General features: G+C 45.3%; 1 protein-coding gene across 1 annotated transcript in view; it reads right to left on the reverse strand.

Annotated features, from left to right (window-relative positions):
• The window catches only part of CDH22 (cadherin 22), a 1,039,820-nt gene that overhangs the window by 574,085 nt on the left and 443,708 nt on the right, over positions 1-22,027 (reverse strand). The window lies entirely within an intron of this gene.

Here is a 22,027-nt window from a genome sequence, read left to right on the forward strand (position 1 = left end):
GTGCAACATGCAACTTAGAAAAATGCTTTTAAAAGCATTTTTCTAAGTTTTCGCTATTTACCACGAGGTTTGACCTCGCGGTAAATAGCGGGGCGAATTCGCAAATTTTAAATGGATGATGAATTGCTCTTAAGGAATCTCAAATAGAGATTCCTTAAATGTAATTCCTCGCAAAATAGAGAAATCGCTATTACCGATTTTTGCATTGGGGATGATGAATCCCAAATGCAAAAATAGCGCTCGCAAAGGGCCAGATTCTCAGAATCTGGCCCTTTGCGAGCCGATTTCGGCTTGATGAATCAGGCTGTATGTCTCTAAACCTGGCCCACGAAAAGTGAGATGCCGGCACCACACTAAAGTGCGAGACCCAATCAACACAGATTCGACATGCTGGAGCACCTTGGCGGTGTACGAACCAATCAATACAGTTGTGTCTTCAGCGTTTTAGCTCTCCTTGCCAGCTTTGTAATGTCGTTCAAAACAAAATGGCAGCCCTTGTTTTATTCTGCAGTTTCAGCTGCTTCTATCACATCCGCTGATCCGGCTGCCAACGCGTCTTCCTCTTGGCATCAACCTCTCTGCTCTCGTGTCTAACAGAGGACCTGTTGAGGTGTCAGCACTGTGACCTTGGGTGATGAGTTTGTCACTCTTCTGTCAGGCTCAGTGTATCACAGCTGAGGCGCATAGGCCGAATAGTCATCAGAGGGTGGTGGGTATTGCCACGCCATGTTGAGCTAGTCTGTTTCTGCCAACACTTTCCTTTAGTCATTTCAGGACATTGGATTGTGCTGCAAGGCAAACCATCAGCGGTAGAAATTCAGACTGCAGGCTCTTAATTTTCAGGTTTCCGTGGCCCCTTTACCCTACAGAGTGATAACTACATGTTTTTTTTTCTTAATGGCACAGCTCCTGCATTCTGCTGTCTCTATCTCCAGCCCACCCCTCCCTCCACTCGCCGCAGGCCATTCCAGGTCAGGGCTATTACATCCCACTCATTTCAGTTAAAAGACTCCCGAGCACCTCTCTGACAGGCGAGAGTGAAAGTAAGGTGCCTTTTCAATGCAAATTACCTAGGGCTCCTGTTACAAAGTCTCACACATTGATGCAAAGTCACAGGACAGCAGGGACAATACTCTGTGTTACTTGGAGTTAAAATATCCTGTGATACGTGTGGGACTCTGAAAAAATAATATGCAGAATAATGCCATCTAGAAATAACGTCAACTTGAAAAAAAGCAAGAAACTTTAATCATATAGGCATAGATCCGTCAAGCTAAACACCGCTCGCAAAGGGGCCGATTCTCAGAATCTGCACCTTTGCAACCGGTATTTTTGCATTTGGGATGCATCATCCCAAATGCAAAACGCGTAATTTAAGAAATCGCAAAATTGTGATTACTTAAATTGCTATTGCATTTAAGGAATCTCAAATTGAGATTCCTTAAATGCAATGCATTAAAGTTAAAAAATTGGTGATTTCGCTAATAGGGGGAGCAAATTAGGCCCATAGGAATGAATTGGGAGGTATTCCTTAATTGCGACTCGCAATTTGTGACTCGCAATTAAGACATTTTAAGAAATCGCTATTTTTTAAGTGAGTTCTTCATGCATAGCATTTTGCTATTCCTTATTAGCGAATACTTATTTTTCGCTAATAAGGAATCGCAAAATGGATGCTTGATGAATCTATGGGATAATAGTTAAATATGTTCACTAAGCATCCACCCTCGGTGTCAGTCAGCTTCAGCACCTGCTTAGCACCTCCTTTTCAACCATCTTTCAGCCCAATCCCATAAAAACACAAGTAGCAGGATCTTTAACAATAGACTTTAATCCCAAATGGAACGACTGAGTCACATAAATGAGATAAACATATGCACCCAGAACCTGCACCTATGATTTGACTATATGAATACATTTTCTGAGATTCAGAGACTCTAAATGAGTATGCCATGGAAATCTATGGAAATCATCGATTTCCAGGCACACTAATAACTAATTATTACAGGAAACGTATTCACTGAGGGGGCGTCTTCCCAGAGCTCTCCGTCTGGGAAAAAATGTAATTCCACTGCCTAGGCACCACATCACCAACCGGGGAGTCCATGCTCCCCTTCGCGAACCACCTGATTCTGGTGGATTGTATTGTAAATGCATTTATATAGCACTTACTACCCCTGAGGAGGCGTCAAAGCGCTTTTTCGGCGAGTAGCACACTACTCCAGAACCCATAAAGGATTAGTGGTCAATTAGTATAGTGAAATATGAAAGTAATTTGAGTAGTGGATATGTTATTCAGTTATTTGGATTGAGAAGGGTAGTGGAGGGATGGAAGAGGAAAAAAGGTTTGCATTTACATAGCGCTTGCTACCCTTGATGAGGTGGTGAAGCGTTTTTTTGGCAAGTAGCAGGCTACTCCAGAACCCATAAAGGATTAGTGGTGAACTAGTATAATGAAATATGAAATTAATTAGAGTGGTGGACATGTTAGTCTGTTATATGAATTGAAAAGGGTAGTGGGGGGCTAGAAGAAGGAAGGATTTAGAATTCTTTTTTTCTGTTTCACCTTCTCAATCAGATGTCCCACTCTTCAAATGTCAACCTGCACAATATAAAGTTGACATGGCCGGCCCCTACCAATGATGTGACCACCTTGTCCAGTCTATTGGTAAAACTTTTACATCAGAGTTTAAGTGTGCTGTGGAAAAGTAAATTTTGCCATGTTCTGTGTCCCTACGCGTCCTCCATCATATGTTATGAGCGCATGATTAATATGCATATGTATTCCCCATGTTTCGATTAATGACGCAATTACAGTTGTGTCCATCTCTAGTATGTCAGTTTCCAGTTCTCGTGAATACTACGAATATCAGGCCTATGTAAAGTTTCTCAGTGTACACGTTATTCCATTGTAAAGTCCCCGTTTCTAGGCCTCAAAAGGGCCTGGACACCAGATTCAGCTCCTGTCTCCTGAAGCCTCGCTGAGGAGCGATACAGCCCCCACCTGTATCCTCGACCCTTCACTTACTTCCTGCCTCGCAGTGCCCGGCTCAGCCTGGCTCTGCCTCTGAGCCTGCCAAGAGTATGTTATGATTCCAGTTATCGGTTCAGTCCTCCTTCTCTGCATTCCTAAAGCTACTGAACTGCATCAATAGTTTCCGTCATTGTCTAGCCTTTACGTCTCCATGTTGGAGAAATACTGCATTTAATGGTCATTTAATATTCTTCATCACGCACTACATGTAGAATAATGCATGCTCCAGTCTTAGAGTCTGTTCGCCTTTACCCCGATAACTTTTGGATTCTATCAACATGTTCTCTAAACATCAGATACTAGATACTGCTTAGGTACATGTCGCCCTGACTCTCCAGACTTCAGTCTCTGCTCCTAGCACAGAGTTCGTAGCCCCCAGCTTCTTCTAGTAACACGTCATTGCCAGTTTGCGCGCACCATTAGGTCAGAGGTCCCGGCTCCTTAGGTAGCCCCCTCCATGTTTCCGCCCCATTCATGACATATTCTGTTACGTTTGCATCACATGTCTATGTATACGCCTCTGTTACACCTACTTTCACCCTTATCTTTCGCGACTGCTATTGACCACACCCACTGCTCCGCCTATCGTATGTATTGTAATGCAACTGTTTTAGTATATATGATCGTGTATTGTTATTAAATGTTAGCGCGCTCATCCCAGATCCAGCCCCGGCAGCTGCTGGGCCCTGCCATCCTATTCCTATGCAGGTTGTCCCGCTCCTGTCCTTTATGCTGTAATAAACCTGCAAAAAACTCCTACTACCTCGAATCTTGACTCTTATTTATTGAGCTATCTGTTATTCATTTATTCATTCAAAAATAGATCCGGTATTATTTATTTATATACCACATAATGGCGCCCGAATAGGGACTTGCCCTTTCCCCACGCGTCGGTGAAGCCACGCCGGCCCCCTGACCCTCTGCAGCCGTGACGGAACCATACCGTGCACGTGCAGATATTTCTGCTTCAAGTATCCCTCAGGCCCACGGAGGAGACGGAGGTGACGGTCCAGCATCCAGACGAGACGGTGGAGGAACGCGGCGAGTCCCGACCAGAGCCCAAGCCGAGAGTCCAAGGTCCGAGGTATCCGGAGGCCCACCTGTAACAGAAGTCCGAAGTTCGTCCGTCCGGCGTCGAAGCAGTCCAGTCCAGTCTGAGGCCTTCCGTTCTTGCTGCCCGGTGAGTACCATTGCTGGGGTAGTATCTAGACAGGGTCAATCTAATTGACTCTGGTCCGTGGGTTGGTGGTACACAGACCCACAAACGAAGTGTCCACTTCGGTGGATGCGGGTCCTGACGTGTCTCTGTATGAGACCGGTAAGTTTCGTACTGTTTCAGCAGTGCATCTAGTTCCTGTTCTAGTCAGTTCTGTTCTCGAGAAAATTCATGTATTCTGTTTTCCGTATTCCAGGTGGTATTCTGTTCGAACTGTTATTCATAATGTTCTTCATGTATTTTAATGTCGTGGTATGAGTGCGAAGTGATTCTCGTGTTTATTGTGTATTGTATTGTGTCCAGATTATAGTTCAGTCATGCTACTCTTTTCAAAACTGCGTCAGTTAAAAACCAGAAAAGGTCTGCTAGAAGCAGCAGTTCCTGTCCCGCCTAGGGACAGTCCAGGTCATTTTATGTATCAGAAGCATGGCATAAGCGCCATATTGTATCTAGATTTATGGGTAGAGTATACCAAACAGTTAGAGGAAAAGTATAGATGGCCCGTATCAGGCACATGGGATGCCGAGTGCATCATGCGAGTAGAAGAAGCATTATGGAAAAAGAAAGCCAGACAGTCACAGAAAGATGCCATTGAGTTATGGCGCAAAGAATCTCATAAAAGAACCGAAAAAGAAATCAGAAAGTCAGAATTAAGTAGAGAATCCTTAGAACGAGCCCAAGAAAGGGAATTAATCGTGATAGGTGAACGAGTCAAAACCGAACAGACAGACAGACAGAGGAACGCCCTCATTAAGGGTATGTATCCTCTTCTTGCCGAGGGCTTGCCAAAAGTGACCCCGGAGGCATCCAGTAATTTCCCGCCACCATTAGTTCCGACCAAGCTACGTCACAAACCGACCGCAGCTGATATTTTCATCTCGTCCTATTTGGACGACACAGTCCCAGAATATGCAAATCCTGTTCCTGCTCCGCCAGTCCCTGTAAATCAGGCACTTCCCGCTCCTCCAGACACCGGAGTACCTGTTACGGTACCCCCGGTCCAGCCCGCCATACAAGTCCAGCCTACATTTCCATTTCCCACTCTGCCAGGACAAAGAGCATCAGTAGACGACTCTAGTTTAGGGGCCGCAGGGGGAGGTCCTCCTCAAACCCCGCCGCCACACAAGCGTTTAACGCTAGCCGAATTACATGCACAAGCATCACAGCGTACGCCCAGGTATCAGTCTGTTGCAGAAATAAGAAAAGCCCTTACCGAATGTGGCTATGATCCAGTCCCAGGCGAGGATAGTATGGTTTTATATTCATTACGCGTGAGAAAGGTGACCGAGTATCTAGTCACCCTACCAGATATGAAAGAAGATCTAGACAGAATATATCGTTTCATCCGTACAGGGAATGATCCAGAAAGTATTAGTGACGTCATGTGCCAAAGAAAAGTTGAAGTCCAGCTCATGATATTAAAGTTTCTGATTAATTGTCTAATAAGGGAACAAGATTATCCGACCAAAGATCGAGCCGAAATGAAAATCCTGACAAGGTGGAGTGATAATATAGCCGAGGGTAAGCATAAGACCATCAGTAGTATAGAGAGTATGTACAAGAAAATCCGTAAAGAAATAATAAGGGTACACGAACAACGTAAAGAAGCACAAGTAAGCGAGAAAGAAAATGACTCTTCTACAGAAGAGGTAGAGGACGAGAATCCCGACAGAATAGCGTATGTAGGAAAATCTAGATTTCCAGATCGCCATTTGCGCTTAGAACACAAGCCAGTTTTTCATCATCCAGCACCAGAACAAGGTTCTCTAGAACAAGTATTCCAAGCTACCGATCACATTCTGAAATCACGAATCGGTTATAGCGAGTTAAGTACCATGCATGAACAAGAACTAGTCCGATCAGCAGTCCGATGGATTACTGATTCTACCACTTTTCCAGACGAAATAGTGGCACAAATGTTTCTGAAATTGCCCCCAGCCGAGCAGCGACTGGCGGGTCTGGAAGCTCCCGGTTCCAGACCTGGTCTATACTAGGCCTCTACATTGCGGGTATGTATATGATCCAGCACCTCATTACACTGTATGAGGGTCAACATTCTGATCCAGGTCCGTTACACGATGTCCTGAACGAGTTACTCCAGTATAAATGGAAAGGTTTAGGTACCGATTTAATTAGTGTCATTCTAGAACAGCGCCACAAATATAGAACGTTTCTGAACCCACATTTTGTTCATGTCTCACCCCCAGAAAGTAAACCGTTTTACATAGACAGACAGAATCCGTTACGAGAAGTACATCCAATTAAGACAGACGGTGGTGAAATGCAACGAGTGTTTGTTTACACCCCTATCACAAAGATGGAACTCTTAGAGATGAAAAAGTTAATTCCCTGTCATGATAAAGATCCAGCAGGGTTCCACCGAGAATTAAAAGACATGCTCCGTATGGGAGAATACACGTATCCAGACATCATTAAAATGTTAAAAGTCTTGTTGCCCGCAGGGGTATATGAGAAACTCAAAGAAAAAGAATGGGAGGTGGGAGAGAAAAAGATCGATTGGGCAGTCCTAGAAGCTGAAGACAAGGCACGAGTACCAGGTACCGGTCTTGGAGATAAATGTAAAGAATTACCTGAACTGTTAATACAAGTTTTGCCTAGGTTATTGACAACTAGAAAAGAAGACTGGGATGCAATCTCAGCCTGTAAACAGAAACAAGACGAAGATATTAGTGATTATTATTCCAGATTTGAGAAATGTTTTACCATAAACAGTGGCCTCAAGACGAGTAGCGAGTCATACCCTCATCTTTTTGTTACTAAATTAGTCGAGAATTCAAGTCCCCAAATTAAAAACCGAGTTTTGAAAGTCGAAAGTACCTGGCAAGCTAATACCCCGTCCCAGATGTTACAGATGCTTCAATATCACCAGAATAGAATCAGAGAAAAGCAAGAACATGAAAGGAAACGTATGAAAGACACGAAAATGAAAGTACTAGTTGCACAATCCGTTCCTCAAGACAGTCAGAAAAGGGGTCCGAATCAAGCCAGTCATCCTGCAGCTCCCGTTAAAGGGAACTGCAATTATTGTAAACAGCCAGGTCATTTTATAAACGAGTGTGCAGTTCTGAAACACAACATAGCTACCGGTAAGACTAAAGAAAGACCACGTCCGCCTAGACAAGAACAAGTTACACAGACTCCTCAGTCACAGAATGCACCACAGACAGTTACAGCACCGCAGCCTATCGCTGCAACACAGCATGTTACACAGCAGATGTACCAGTATGCACAGTCTGAGTATCCAGAGTATCAGCCGTATTCATGAAACAGCCTAGAGAGGGAGGTAGGCTTACCTCTCATCGAGGTACCTGTAGATCAAGAAGGTCCCTATGTTCACAGTCAAGTATTAGGGAAAGACAGAAAGTTTCTGATTGATACAGGGGCAAGTAGGACCACCATCAGTCACGCTGAAGTTCCAGGGGCTCCGCTCTCAGGCTCAAGAAATGTTTCCCTTGGATTTTCAGGAAAACCTATTGTAAATGAAATATCAAAGCCAGTTACTCTAGAAGTAGGTCCATTGTCCCGCACTACTGATCTGTTACTTACTAAGTCATGTCCAGAAAATCTATTAGGCATTAAGACACTGAAAGAGTTAGGTGCAGTTATATGCTGTTCCCCAGAGGGAATACGATTGTTCCTACGTGACTTCAAGGGTCACTATGTATTACGAGATTTTGATCCCAGATTGTCCAATGTTCCGCAGCATCTATGGGCGCAAGGTCCAACTGATGTTGGCTTTATGCAAATCACACCCCATTGTGTGACTCTCAAGCCAGGTGTAGTCCTGCCACGAATCAGACAGTACAGATTGCCACCTGAGGCTGTAGCAGCCTTATCCAAAATTATTGACGAGCTCATGGCTCAAGGAGTAGTTGTAGAAACTGACTCCAATGTATGCAATTCTCCGATCATTCCTGTCATGAAACGTACTGATCCAAATGCACCTCCAGTATATCGTTTAGTGATTGATCTCCGAGAGCTTAATAAATGTATTATTCCCCAGTACCCAGTTGTCCCCGATATCTCTTCCCTATTGACAGCCATTGATTCAGAAGCTTCATTTTTTACAGTCATAGACCTCAAGAACGCGTTTTTTAGTGTCCCCATTCATCCAGACAGCCAGTTTCTTTTCGGATTTTGTTTAAATGGAAGGAGCTATATGTTCACACGCGCTCCTCAAGGTTTCACAGAAAGTCCTAGTATTTACAGTCAAGCACTCAAGAGACAACTAGACAACATTCACATGCCAACTGACACTGCCCTGCTCCAGTATGTCGATGATCTACTGATCACAGCCCGTTCTGAACGTGCTTGCGAGCGAGCATCCCTTATAGTCTTGTATTTCCTAGCCGAGATGGGACACAAGGTATCCCCTTCTAAGCTTCAATTCTGTGTCCAGCAAGTGGTCTACTTAGGACACTTACTGTCCAAGAGGGGTAGGCAGTTGACACCAGACCGTATCCAGTTAATAGCGAGTCTTCCTCAGCCCAAGACCCAGAAGGAGGTACGTGCTTTTATCGGCCTTACTTCTTACTGCAGACAATGGATTCCTCAGTATGCATTTCTAGCCAAGCCACTGATACAGTTAACGACACAGGAGGCAGCCGTATCGACTGTCCTCCCTTGGACATCTGAACATACACTTAGCTTCAATGAGTTAAAGAAAGCCCTATGCCAAGCTCCAGTTCTAGCAACACCGAACTACAGTAAGCCTTTTACACTTTTCGTCACAGAACGCGAAGGTACAGCATTATCTGTCCTCACACAAGATCAAGCAGGACAGTACAAGCCCTGTGCTTATTTTTCGAGCACATTAGATCCTGTAGCCCAGGCCCTGCCTGCGTGCCTCAAGTCAGTTGCAGCCACAGCACTAGCTATCAGACAAAGTGATTCCATAGTATTAGGACACTCCCTGACAGTACAAGTTCCACACTCCGTGGAAGTTCTTTTAAACCGAACACAAACTCAGCACTTGACAATTGCACGTTTAACAGGTTATGAATTGACACTGTTCCAGCCACACATAGAAATCAGACGCTGCAACGTTTTAAATCCTGCTACATTGTTACCATCAGTTACTTTGAATCCTGCCACACACGACTGTGTGGAAGTAGTTAACATCATGACCAAGCCAAGACAAGATCTGACAGATATTCCATTACCAGATCCAGACCTGACACTTTATGTGGATGGTTCATGTATGAGGACAAGTACAGGAGAACTAGTCGCCGCGTATGCAGTGACTACCGACACCGACGTTATAGAGACACACCGTATTGACACCCTGTCTGCTCAAGCAGCAGAGCTAGTTGCTCTGACTCAAGCCTGCATACACGCTAAGAGCCTGAAAGTTAATGTTTATACAGATTCACGTTACGCATTTGGAGTTGTACACGACTTCGGAGTGCTCTGGCAAGAGAGAGGTTTCATGACTTCTCATGGAACCAAGATTCAGCATGGTCTCCTTATTCAGGCTCTGTTAGATGCAATACACTTACCGACATCCATTGCTATCATGAAGTGCAAAGCACATACGAAAGTTACTGACACTATTTCCCAAGGTAATGATCTAGCAGATCGCACAGCCAAGCTTACAGCTCAGACTCCAGACATTTCAGTTAATCCGACACAGACACACACTCCAGATCCGACTACATGTATGACAGTTAAAGACCCTACTCAAGATGTCATAGATATCCAGTTACATGCTACTCCCGATGAAATCAAGAAATGGTCCGAACAAGGAGGGGTCCAGACAGATCAGGGATGGGTAACGAAGGGAAAGGCCACATGGTTTCTCCCCGACTCTATGGTTCAAGTCATTATCAATACCGCACATAGTCCAGCACATTTAGGAGAAAGAGCTATGTTAGACAGTATCCAGAACATTTGGTTCAACAAGCATTTACGAGCTGCAGCCAAGCAGAAAGTCCGTACCTGTATGATATGTTGTCAGTTTAATCCAGGTAAAAGTGTCCCGGTGGAACAAGGTGGTTTCCAGCCCCCTGACCACCCTTTTGAAGTCCTCCAGATGGATTACATTCAGATGGAGCGATGTCGAGGTTTCAAGTATGTCCTTGTAGTTGTATGCGCTTTGTCCAGGTGGACGGAGGCATATCCAGTTCCAGATTACACAGCCGCGACCACTGCCAAGCAGTTGGTTCGTAAGTTCTTCCCCCGTTACGGACTCCCTAGAGTCGTATATTCTGACAACGGCCAGCCATTCTCATCTGAACTCATGAAGCATGTGTCCCTTTTGTTAGGGTACCAGTGGAAGTTCCATTGTGTACGCCATCCTGAAGCAGCCGGTCTCGTAGAGAGACATAAACAGACTCTGAAAATCCGAATTGCAAAGGTTTGTCAAGAGAAAGGTGTGGACTGGCTCGTAGCTCTGCCAGTCGCCCTGTTCTATATGCGCATGGTCGCACATTCCAGATCAGGTCTGTCCCCGTATGAGGTCGTTTTCGGCCGCCCCCCTAACATGTGGGGTACTCCTAGACCCCGAAGTATTACCGATGTTTCAAGTAATATGCTGACAGATTACCTAGCTTCCTTGATGTCTGCCCTCAACTCTTGTCGTTCACAGGTTGCCGCCGCATTTCCAGACAATACCGAGGTGGCACCGCATGAAATCGTTCCCGGATCCATGGTCCTAGTGCGAAATTTCGATCGCTCAAGTCCGCTGGAGCCTCGCTGGAAGGAGCCCCGACAGGTCCTCCTCGCCACCCGTACAGCCGTGAAGTTGGAGGGACGCAAAGGCTGGGTGCATCTTTCGCATATTAAAAAATTTTATGGACTGAAGCCAGTCTCAAAGAACATTTCCCAGGATTCAAAGGACTGCCAAAGTACTATTCTTAAGGACTGTCCCGCAAAAGACAATGATACTGCACCCTCCCTGTTAGAGAAAACTCCGCAACAGGAGTATAAACTCAAGTTAAGGTCTAGTAAAATAAGTCAGCCAGTTTGATTGTCTAAGTCCTCCCCTAGGTGAAACGGTTAGACCGGTTTCTGACATGTATAAAATAGACCCCCATAGTGAGAGAGTTAGTCAAAACTCAATCCGATGTATCGTTTTTTTATGTTTCATATTATTTCTCAGTATTATGATTTCCTGCACCAGTTATGCATTTTATCTGTATTTTCCAGTTTCTCATGTAAATAAGTCCTCTAATGCTACAGTAGAGCACACGTTTAGTGATCTGCCTCCTCATGAACTCTCTTACCGCCTCGCTATGCGTAATAATTCTTTTATCCGCATGTTACATTATTCACACCAGACCAGCAATGCCACTAATTGTTGGGTGTGTGGTCGACTCCCCCCTTTCCAGACACCGAAGGGAGTTCTGCCACTCTTTCCTTATCCATTTTCGCATAATGGTTCGTGTGGAGCATGGTCCACGTTAACGTCATCTTCAACAGATATGTCTTTTCTTAACAGTACATGTTTCCCAGACAAGCAAGGTCTTCCCCACAGAACAGGGTTAGATCTAGAAAACGAAGTTTACAATTTAGGTAATTATTCTTCGAATTTCATGGTCCTGAATGTTCAGTCTGATTCCACTCCAGACTTACCTGCTATTTCAGTACTACCAGTCAAAGGCGAATTATGTGTTAGAAATAATGGTTCCGTACATGTAGGACATAGTGATTGTGCTACTATTGTCAAATATAGTGACAGTAGGAAATCTATTTTCAAAGCCTCACGTCATTCTTATTTTATTTGTGGTCAGACCGCATATGTTCGTCTGCCCCTCGATTGGGAGGGAACCTGTTACATTGCCTTCCTACTGCCACCTGTTTTCCTAGCCCCATCTGATTATCATAGAAATACACATCTAGTACACATTAGACATAGAAGGGAGATCGAGTCCCCAATTGTCGATTATACTGAAACTGCTCTAGAACAGTATACAGATTTCAATAGAGGTTTCTTCTTTTTTATAGGACCTATCCAGAATAGTAAGCTAATCCGTAGGTTAACCAGAACCCTTGAAGCAGTAGTTAATGAGACTGCCTCTGCTCTAGGTAACTTAACCGAAGAGCAATCTGCTATGAGATTTGTCGTTTTACAGAATCGTCTCGTCCTTGACGTCATACTGGCCGATAGGGGCGGGGCCTGTAGAGTCATCGGATCTAGTTGCTGCATTTTCATTCCTAATAACGCGCCGTCTGTTTATTCAGCTATAACCAGACTCCATAAAATTGCCCATCTGTTACACCAAAATCCAGGCACCTGGACATGGTCCGGTTGGTTCTGGAATATAATTTCCGCTTGGGGATGGAAAGTCTTGTCCTTTCTAGGTATTGCCGTAGCGATCATATTCAGCTGCTGCCTCTGTATACAATGTGGCCCTGCGATTTGCGGCATGTGTGCTACCTCTTGTATTCCTAGTCCCAAGTCCCGTTCTAAATCCCGTTCCAAGAAAATTCGAGACGAGCAAATGATACTGTATGAAATGATAGATGGTATCATGAATATTGATGTTTCCTGATGGAAACGTAGTGACAAGGAGGGAATGTGGAAAAGTAAATTTTGCCATGTTCTGTGTCCCTACGCGTCCTCCATCATATGTTATGAGCGCATGATTAATATGCATATGTATTCCCCATGTTTCGATTAATGACGCAATTACAGTTGTGTCCATCTCTAGTATGTCAGTTTCCAGTTCTCGTGAATACTACGAATATCAGGCCTATGTAAAGTTTCTCAGTGTACACGTTATTCCATTGTAAAGTCCCCGTTTCTAGGCCTCAAAAGGGCCTGGACACCAGATTCAGCTCCTGTCTCCTGAAGCCTCGCTGAGGAGCGATACAGCCCCCACCTGTATCCTCGACCCTTCACTTACTTCCTGCCTCGCAGTGCCCGGCTCAGCCTGGCTCTGCCTCTGAGCCTGCCAAGAGTATGTTATGATTCCAGTTATCGGTTCAGTCCTCCTTCTCTGCATTCCTAAAGCTACTGAACTGCATCAATAGTTTCCGTCATTGTCTAGCCTTTACGTCTCCATGTTGGAGAAATACTGCATTTAATGGTCATTTAATATTCTTCATCACGCACTACATGTAGAATAATGCATGCTCCAGTCTTAGAGTCTGTTCGCCTTTACCCCGATAACTTTTGGATTCTATCAACATGTTCTCTAAACATCAGATACTAGATACTGCTTAGGTACATGTCGCCCTGACTCTCCAGACTTCAGTCTCTGCTCCTAGCACAGAGTTCGTAGCCCCCAGCTTCTTCTAGTAACACGTCATTGCCAGTTTGCGCGCACCATTAGGTCAGAGGTCCCGGCTCCTTAGGTAGCCCCCTCCATGTTTCCGCCCCATTCATGACATATTCTGTTACGTTTGCATCACATGTCTATGTATACGCCTCTGTTACACCTACTTTCACCCTTATCTTTCGCGACTGCTATTGACCACACCCACTGCTCCGCCTATCGTATGTATTGTAATGCAACTGTTTTAGTATATATGATCGTGTATTGTTATTAAATGTTAGCGCGCTCATCCCAGATCCAGCCCCGGCAGCTGCTGGGCCCTGCCATCCTATTCCTATGCAGGTTGTCCCGCTCCTGTCCTTTATGCTGTAATAAACCTGCAAAAAACTCCTACTACCTCGAATCTTGACTCTTATTTATTGAGCTATCTGTTATTCATTTATTCATTCAAAAATAGATCCGGTATTATTTATTTATATACCACAGTGCAATGGGGCGTAGTCTCTGGCTGGACACGTTCTAGTGTTGAGAAGTGTGAAGAGACTTTCTATATGTAACTTTGGCCAGTATGGGGCTGGGCAGTGGTTTCCTTAAGTGGACATGGCTGCTCTACACTGCCCGACCACTCATAATAAAACTGGCAAAGTCATCTTAAACCCTTGTGTCAATGGGAGGGGTACCAGGCATGGTTGCCTGCTCTCTCCTGTCCTATTTGCCATGCACTTGAACTTCTCTCATTAAAGCTTAGACAGAGTAACTCCATCCAGGGATTGCACATCTTTGATTCCAATTTACATTTCTTTTCATGCTTCCAACATGTTGTTATTCATGGGGAGAGAAGGGACGTGGAGGGTGCCTATTCAGCAATTACACGATTTGGCAAGGTATCTCGGGTATAGGTAAACCGGGGTAAATCCCCAACATATATTCCTTACATGCCCCAAACTCAGAAACTAAACCATGGATGAGATCTGATGGGAGTCCTGTACTTTCTGACATCTATGAATATGGATAAATTGGTCCCAAACTCAATTGATTGAAGGTAACATTGGGGTGACCATTTCCTCTCTGTACCAGACAGTCTTCTTCTGACTCACGCTGTTGTCCGTAGAAGACCTAGAGGGCCTCACGAAATGGTGGTCCTACCATGCATTCTTTGCTTCTTTGCTACTCTCCTCATAGATGGCATGATTCTGTACTTAATCTGGGGCACAAAGCTGCACAGAATTACTCTTACCAAACTTTGGTTTCCCTCTGAAGAGGGGAAATGTCAGTCTCAGATTTCAAACTATATTATCTAGCCATGCAACTCATATGGGTGGTGAGGTGGATGCGGATGTATGTCAGTACAACGCGATCATTTTGATCGCGGTACTTTACAACGCGTTTTTCACAACGCAAGTCGTTACAACGACTTGCGTTGGAGGGCGCTGGATTGTGGAATAATTTATTTTTCTATTCCAACTCCAGCCCAAGTAACAGCAGGGAAGGTGTTGGAATAGAAAATCAAACCATACCTTATGTAAGAGCGCCATCCAGCGCAAGTCGTAGTAATGACTTGCGTTGTAATGGCTGCATAGTAAAGGTCGCACGGTGTAAACACCACGTTGTAAAGGTTGTTTCCCGTGGATGGTAGCCAGGCGCCTGGCCCCTGGTGCGGATCCTGGCGTGGACCATTTGCAGAGAGGGTTGAAGTTCTCTCATGGCAGACAGGGCTCCAGCTCATACTCAATGTATTCCGTAAATTTCAGATTTGTGCGATGGGTTGCTGCTTCATATACTCCAATCCACTTTGGCCAGAATACATAAAACCACACTAGAGTCCCCTATGCACAAGAGCTCTCACTCCTTGCATTACATATCTTGAATCCAAGGGGCGGTTGGGGAGTACTGCAGGAATGGAACATAGTGGGACTAAATGAGATTGGGGCAATATTGTAAAATTTTCTGTTCAGGGATTTCCAACAACTTGACTTCGAACTGCCGTCCTACCATTCTTTACTACATGGGGCAAGAGCGATGGTTCATACCCATTGGAAAGCCAGCAACTCTGTGGCTCAAGTCCAATAAATCTTCTGAATTATTTGTTCGTCTACTGGATGACACCAGGTGATTCAGTCATTGTGTGGTACGTCGGTGCGTCAGGCTAAACCCAATTCACAGGGGCTCTGCAATCGACAGCAAGAGCACATAGGTGCTCCGATTTCTGACAAAGATTAGGCTACTATCCTGGAGGTCATGCATTGGTGTTTGTGGATCATCAAATTAAAATTGATAGAGTATTATTTCCTACACATAGTCAATATCACCCCCAAGAGGATCAACCTTATGTTGACTACTATGCACACCACCTGCGTGCGGTATGAGCACAAGGGCGCAGATTTCTATCACATGGTGTGGGATTTCCCCTCATTTCTCCATTATTTGGACACTGTCACACCTTTTATTTCGGTAGTCACTGGCTGCCACATCCTAAAATCACAAGCTTACTGTCTGCAGGGCCTCTTCCCAGGACCTAGGGTTAAGATAGTAATGTTCAGATTCATGGACCTATCGTTCGTCTTGGATCGCCTCCAACTGGCTATCTCCTGGAAGTCCTCACATGGACCTTGGCTCTATGCCTGGTGAAGGGGCTACATTGCAGTGGGAGGCACAACAGGATATTAAGTGACGCAAGTTTGCTCAGGCCTAGAACACAGTATTACACCATTGCCCTTTGATGGACAGCTCTGGCAATCTGCATGATGCTCTCAAGAGTGAATAGGGAGACAATGATTGAATATAGGTTGGCAGCTATAGCCTACCATCAACCACAGAGGCCTCAGGCACTGCCTCAAACAGCCACCCGACCGACGACCGAGACATACACCAACAGCACCTCTTTGGCCCCTCGACTAACTTATGGACCTTGGCACTCACGCTCCAGTGGATTAGTTGGCTCTACATTTGTATGTATGTATGTATGTATGTATGTAAGGGATTTGTAAAGTGCTGGAATCACTCCAGGGGTATCTCCACACTACCAGTGTACAAGACAGGCACAGATCAGTCCCGGAATAATTCCGTCTTCAGGAGTATCCTGAAGCGAAAAAGGTTGGGGCATTTGCGCAAGGCCTCCGGCAACGTGTTCCAATATTTCGGGGCAATGTAGGCGACAGTTTTGCCGCCTGTTCGTATTTTCTTGTAGTGGGGAACAACTAGCAGCCCTTTACCTTCCGATCTGAGTAGACGGTTTGGGTAGTAAACTTTGAACTTGTCCACCAGATAGCTAGGGCTCCTACCATTAAGTGCTTTTTGGGCGATGGAGCAGAGCTTGAATTTTATCCTCTGGCAGATAGGGAGCCAGTGGAGTTGTTTTAGCAGCGGCCCAGGGAGGTATGTGGGGGCTTTTTGAGAGCCAGGCATGCGGCAAAATTTTGTACAATCTGTAATCTGCTGAGAAGGGATTCGTTAGCAGATGCCAGTAAAGCAATACAATAATCCAGACGACCAATTTGTACACTATAATCTGTTGCACAACTACTGATTTTTCAAGCGTATGTCCTTGCAGCCTACCAGTTGCTGTCGTTTTCAGCATATTGTTGTATGTGATTTGTTGAGCATGGACTGAAGACACAGCTTCTACTGGGACCCTGCTTGCCTACTATCTCTAAATATTGATGTTTGCACATTGTAACATTATGTTCTATGGCAAGAGGCCTCTCTCGTTACACATTGTTAATAACCATGCTGATCTAAACAAAGAAAATCAATAAACATGTGTTGCATAAAAAAACCTAATCATTTCATAATTTACAGTAATTTTGATTTGGTGGTACACATAAATGTACACTGATGAGGTTTGCAAATATTGGAGAAGGATGTATGTCATTACCAGGCATGCTTTTACAACGCATGCCTTTACCACGCAACTTTCACAACGCAAGTCGTTACAACGACTTGCGTTGGGGGGTGCTGGATAGTGAATAGTTTAATTTACTATTCCAACTCCAGTCCCCGTGGATAGTAGGGAAGGTTTTGGATAGTAAATTAACTATTCCCTATCCTCGAGCGCCCCCCAGCGCAAGTCGTTGTAACGACTTGCGTTGTAAAAGTTGCGTGGTAAAGGTACTGCGTCGTAAAAATTGCGTTGTAAACGCTGTTCCCCATTGGAGAACATCACTGGGCCACCATCCAGTAGCTGGAGCAAAGGGAAAAAATTGAGGAATCAGTGTGTAAACATGAATGCTCATAATTACTCCATGGTACTCGGGGAAAAACTCTGAATTCTCTATTAAATAATGCACCCATTGTTGGAACTGGCCCTTTCTGGTTGGCTAAGGCAATGCCCCATCCAGGAAGAACCTACCACTCCCATAAGTGGCAGGTGATTTCACACACTATATAACCTGCACTTACCCTTGGGTAGCTTGGCACTGTGCAGTCAGGCTTATCACAGAGACAAACTGTAAAGTATTGGCACAGCACTCATTCACGATAAACTGAGCGTCACAAAAGAGACTTTAAACATGATGTATGTAAGTAACGTTTGTATTCAACACACGCAATAATCAACACAACGTGAGCATCATATATTTCAGGGCATAAATCAGACTTGTAATTTTTACTAGTAGCACTAGGCCCAACCTGGTTAAAATTACATCAGTAATATGCACCCTAGGGAAAGATCCTAATCTACAGCCCCCCCCCCCGAACCGTTATGTAGCTCAACACGTTGTCCACCCCCAATCCCCCCTAGCAGTCCTTATAATTCAATACCACACAGTTATAGGGTGCACCCAGGTCTCAACAATATTAGAAATATGTACATACAACAAATTAAAAAACTTTTTAGCAGCACCGGAGGCCGATGCCGCACGGGTATAACCAATGTCAAACACAATACTATTCTGGCAAGAAATCAAGTGTAAGACTACACAGCCAGCCGGTGTCATGAATCACAGATGGTCTGTAGACTGTCACTCACACACACACTCACTACGCACCAATACGTGGTGTCACCAATAGCAGGCAGGTCTATACAGAACGTGCTTGCACATATCACTCATACTCAGCACCCTAATGTGGTTCACTGATACCCAGAAGGTCAATTGATAAAACACTGCAGTCCCCATGACCCCAAGCCTGGTCCACCCTCCAACGCACTCCGACAAGTCTGCCCCCACAGATCGGAGATAACCCGTCCTCTCCCACCCCCGGACCCTTGGCTGGATGTGGCCAAATTCACACTTAGTCAGGGTCACAGGGAAGCAGGTGGGGTTAGGTAGCAGGACTAATTAGGAGACAGCCATCAACTGGGGATTGGCAACCACTCAGGAAGTTTACCCACAGGATGCAGAGCAGAAGTGGGCTGAGGGCAATAGTCATTCACACTAAAGGGTTCCACAAGGGCCTTCCGACCATCCCTGTTATGTGAAGTGCAGGGGGTTCGCATAGTCTCTTGACCTGCTTCAGATCATTCTTGGAAGCATTTCTCCAGCTCAGTCAATCACTCTCACCACCCAGGCCCAATCCGGCATAACTACCTGGCAACACAAGGTCATCGGCGGGCCGGGTGAGGAGAGGGCAGTCGGTCCACTACAATGAGGGCCAAAAAGGTAACAATCGATGAATTGAGAATAAAGCTGATAGAGCCTCTCGGAAGGCAACCCGGGCACAACGTCTGGTACTCATTGAAACGGGTCACACCAGACAGTTGCAGTCAAACACAACTAAGAGTTACAAGTTTTGCACCTCCCTGAAAATGAGGCACAACGTCCGGTGCACATGGATATGGGTCACACTGGACAATTCCAGTCCACACAATGAAGAGTTGCAAAGTCTGCATCTCACTGGAAATGAGGCACAACATCCAGTGCACGAAGATATGGGTCACACCAGATAATTCCAGTCACACACATAGGTGCAAGTTCAACAATGCCTCACAAGGTAGAAAAAGGCACTACTACGGTTACGCCCCCACCACCCTGGTTCGCAACCTGTGATCGGACACCACACACAATGAGCATGCAGTTGGTGTGACGCACAAGAGAGATGTGGCACGATCAATGAAGTGGGCCGTGCTGGATCCCACAACCGGTGAATCCGCGTACCACCAACAAGATGCTAATCGGTGCTGAGGTCCCTACGTGCTGGGACCACACTCATTAGATGCATGCATGATTTCTGGGGCTCTGCACAAGACACTCTGGTCATGAGGCACAATTCTTAGTTCTACACTCAGGCTGTGCCACCAGTTGGGATCCAGCATTCAATGTTGGCACTTAAGAGAGCACCATTCTTCAGGTGCAGAAGTAGATGGTGTGAGTCCTTCATAGGAGATCTTTGATGTCCCTGAGACCTCCAGAAGTATGGGGGAAAGCCAACAAGCACACTTCAGGATGCCATTCAGCATCAGTAGTCAGCCTGGGCCAGCCACTAGTCAGGAAGGGCACGTAATCCCTTTCAATGGCAGTAATCCTCCTTGTGCACAACAGATTCCTCTGGCAGTGTGCGCCAATCAATTCCAGGCTCTCTGGTCCCATGTTCCCGCAAGTGTATCGCTGCCCTGCTGAAGTATGGCACCTGAAGTTATACTGTAGTGTGCCTTTTAAGTTGGGGTTGGTTCAAAGGGTCTCTCTTTGAGCCACAGATATCTCCCCTAAATGTCAGACCTGTCTGCCATGAGGCTGTGGAATACAGATCTTACAGCCTGATTCATCAAGGGGCCGTTTTGCGTGGCCCTAATAGCGAATCATAGCGACTCGCTATTGAGGACACGCAAAACGGTATTCATGTAGGAATTGCTAAATAAATAGCGATTCCTACATGTTCTCTATTTGCGAGTAGCAATTTGCTACTCGCAAAAAAAGGAATAACTCCCCATTCATTCCTATGGGCCAAAAGGCCCATAGGAATGAATGGGGAGTATCCCTCATTTGCGAGTAGCAATTTGCTACTCGCAAATCAGATAGCGATTTTAAGGGTGCCAGGGGTGTCCAAAGGACACCCTGTAGCACCCCTAAAATGCACATTTGAACAGGTGTTGCGCACACACATGTCCAAAGGACATGTGTGTGTGTAACATGCAAAAGAAAAAAATGCACTAAAGTGCTTTTTACACTATTTACGCAATTTACCACCAAGTCAGACCTGGTGGTAAATTGAGACCAAATATTGCGATTTCGCTATTTCTATTTGGTTGATGAATTGCATTTAAGGAATCTCTATTAGAGATTCCTTAAATCCAATTCCTCGCAAATATGCGAATTCTTAAATAGCGATTTTTGCATTTGGATGAATCCCAAATGCAAAAATTGCACTCGCAAAAGGCAAGATTCTGAGAATCTTGCCCTTTGCGAGTGCAATTTAGCTTGATGAATCAGGCTGTAAATCTTTAGTTGGCCATGATCTGACTCCAGAGGTCAAGTGTCAAAACCTCTTCCTCCAATTTAACCAGCTAGGCCATAAACGGCAGAGGTCTGTTGTTCCATTGTATGCCCAGTGTTTTATAGATTTCTCTGGCGAATGCCAAGCTTGGCTCCCCCAACCTACAGAGTCGTTTTAAATCTCATTTGTATTCTAATACATGTTAATTCCATATTTATCTTGAGCAAGCTTGGATTTTTTAATTTTTGAACGCGTATTTTCACCTTACAGTTCTGCGTTGCTCTATGCATGACCCACACATTTTATGCATTGATGGATGTACAAAGATACTGGTGCAGAATGGGACTCTGCACAATGAGCAGCATGTGGCCATCCTTATTAATATATGTGAGGCAGGTTTTTGCTTTACATCTCTCTCTGCATAGCCGCATAAGTGTGGACAGAGGCCTGTATGAGACACAGGGCCATCGCTCTTATTTTCTGCAGTTCGATGTCTATGCAACTTTCAACTTTAACCCCTTCGACGCTGATGACGAGCTGGGCTCGTCATGAGGTAGCCTCCTGCTACGCTGATGACGAGCCCAGCTCGTCACGTAACATGCGAATGTGTAAATCTCAGCGTACGGGCGGAATTCCGCCCGCACGCATGCGGTTAACAAGAAAGGATGTCTCAATGCCATGAAAAGAGCTTCATTGTTAGGTGGGCATAGAAATTGCCCTGAGATGCAGTGGCGGCTGCTAAGGAATGGGGGTGGCGACTGGCGAGGCGGGGGTTGAAAATAAAAATCACTTACCTGGTTACGGCCGCCGTCTCGCCTCCGTCCTCTTCTCTTTCCTCCTGACTCACAGGCTCCCCAAAGCCAATCATGACACTGCTGTCACAAGCATGATAGCAGTGTCGTGATTGGTTGCTCAGACAGTGCCTGAGAGCCTTGGGACAGTTAGAGAAATGCTGAGCGCACATGACGGTTTGGCCGGCCCATAATGGCAGGCCAAACCGTCATGCATGCTTAGAAGTACGCATACCACTCCTGCTCCTGTGAACCAGCACAACCCCTCCCCGGCCTAACCAGGCTCTATGCAGAAAACAAAAATGATAGTAAAAATTTGTTATTATCATCTTTTTCCTTGTTGCACTGCTCTGAGAGCAGTGGGGCGACACTCCTTTGC

The sequence above is a fragment of the Lissotriton helveticus genome, chromosome 7 (genome assembly GCF_964261635.1).
Source record: "Lissotriton helveticus chromosome 7, aLisHel1.1, whole genome shotgun sequence".
Classification (NCBI taxonomy): domain Eukaryota; kingdom Metazoa; phylum Chordata; class Amphibia; order Caudata; family Salamandridae; genus Lissotriton; species Lissotriton helveticus.